Source organism: Rhinolophus hipposideros (assembly GCF_964194185.1).
Source record: "Rhinolophus hipposideros genome assembly, chromosome: 2".
Taxonomy (NCBI): Eukaryota; Metazoa; Chordata; class Mammalia; order Chiroptera; family Rhinolophidae; genus Rhinolophus; species Rhinolophus hipposideros.
In genome coordinates, this window is record NC_138048.1 from 31,988,376 (window position 1) to 31,990,621 (window position 2,246).

The window sequence follows — 2,246 nt, forward strand, 5'->3', positions numbered from 1 at the left end:
ATTACTAACAAATGCTTTGAAGAAAAGTAAATCAGGCAAGGAGGTGGGGAATGGCTAGGTGAGGACTATGTTAGAAAGTCCTCAGCAAAGTCCTCCTTGACTTGTGACATTTGAGCTGGGACTAGCATGAAGTGAGTGAGGGAGCAGTAAATATTGAGAGAACAGCATGCCTGCCAGCGAAGAACTGGCAGTGATAAAACCTGGGTATTTGAGGAGAGCAGCACTTAGGTCCATATGACTAGTGTGGGATGAGTGAAGTGGAACCTTGTAGGAGGTAGATCAAAGAGACAGGCAGGAACCATGATAATGAATTTGGAAAGCCATTCGAGATTTTTGAAGTAGAGGGTGACACAATCTTATTTATATTTTTAAAATATAAATGGCACCCTGGTAGTTGCCTATTAAGTTTGCTTTATTATGATATTTAAATATTCTGTGTATCTTTTCTTATTATACTTTTGTATACGTGATGTGTCAAAAGTTCAGAGAGGTGGGCTACAAACTCCTACTATGCTGCTTTCTATTTATTTTTGCCTTGCATGCCATATTTTTTATACTTGCTTTGGTGCTAAGTTAGTTAGGGATAAAAGTTTCAAGCAGATTAGATCTTTATTGTAAATTGTATTTTCATTATTTTAAAGATCTCTTTCTTTTCCTGTGTAATGATTTTTTTCTTTCAATTCATCTACTATGTGTTAATATTGCAATGCTTGCTTTGTGTTCATTTGAATTTGTTTGGTATGCCTTTGCTTATTCCTTTTTTAAAAAAAACATTGAGTTATATATTTTTTCCACTTTATCTGTGTTATTGCAGTCAAATAGTTGGATTTTTAAAATCCAATCTAGCTCTTCCACTATGTGGGGATGCAGTAAGAAGGCACCAGCTTTACATCAGAAAGGGTTAGGGGGAGGATGAAGAGGATAAAGGGGGTTAAATATATGATGATGGAAGGAGACTAGACTTTGGGTGGGAAGAAGTACTAGGCAGCACTTTGAGTTCAAAATGACCTTGCTACCGTGCCAGGAGTGACTGTTCATATTCACCTCTCAACTACATCTGATATTTTTGATAATTAGAAAACAGAACTCTTGGAATTTTCAAGTTTGACAGAGAATATCTCCATTTCAGTTTCTGTGCCTATCAAGAGTTTTAACTCATCAAGGATAATATTTCATCAGAAGAAATTCAGTTGAGGGCTCACCAGGTTACTGAGGAGTCTTCTGGAAAAATACAAGGAGAATCCTGGGTTTAGCTATTGAGTCTCAGGTAGCAGGATTCAAGACTATCACTATGAAGGATGAACAAGGGGAACAACTAAACTGCACAGAAGAAAGCATGGACCAAATAAATAGAGACATGGGAGAGGCAGAAAAGACTTTAACAGAGTTCAACAAGTGCTGTGGTCTTTGTGTCTGCCCATGAAATAGGACAAAGAACTTTGAGTCTGGTAAGGCCGATAAGGCAACATGGGAAGATGGTGGAGATAACTCCTCTAGCAATGTAGCATCTCAGCCCACAGGCCAAGTGACAAATGGTCAGCCTTAGCAAGCAACCACAGGAGCAGACAGCAGTAGATACATTAAACGTATAACAATGATGCCAGAAAAGATGAAATGGAAGAGAGTCTGACTCAAGTGGGCAGTATCCTAGGAAACCTAAAAAATGTGGCCCTGGACAAAATGAAATTTAGGCGCAAAATCGAGAAATAGACTGGATCACAGAAAAGGCTGACACCAACAAAAATCGTATTGACAATGCTAATGCCAGAGTAAAGAAACTCATTGATAGCTGAAGTACTGCTGTACTTCTCTACCATTTATTCACTTGCTTCAAAGTTGTTGCTTTTTCAGAGTTTAAAATTTTGGTTCCACACTCTTCTAATCAGGAAATAATGTGGAAGAAGTATGAAGAGTAACAGCGCCCCCATTTTTTATTTTGTCTTTTTTCCGTTGAGGGTAGATTCCTGTTCAGATTTGTAGTATTTTCTTTCTCAGTTTATACTCTTAGATTGGTTTTCATACATTACATATAGCATTGTTTTTGTTTTGTTTTGTTTTGTTTTTTTCACCCTCCTCATTTACTGTAGCAGGTTCTTCTACTTTCAAGATGTGGAAGCATTGCCAAAGACAACCATAAAGAAGGGAGCTGTGGACAGGGGCGGGGGAATGCAAGGAGAAACAAAAGATAAGAGGTTGTTACCTCAGTAAAACTTTCAGGCCACACAACAAAAGGTTGTATAGCCACA

General features: G+C 38.0%; 1 pseudogene across 1 annotated transcript; it reads left to right on the top strand.

The window, feature by feature from the left end:
• The first annotated feature begins 1,336 nt into the window (after positions 1–1,336).
• On the top strand, positions 1,337–1,793 carry LOC308508325 (synaptosomal-associated protein 23-like; annotated as a pseudogene). The gene has a single exon. The product of its transcript is annotated as a synaptosomal-associated protein 23-like (transcript).
• The last annotated feature ends 453 nt before the right edge of the window (positions 1,794–2,246 follow it).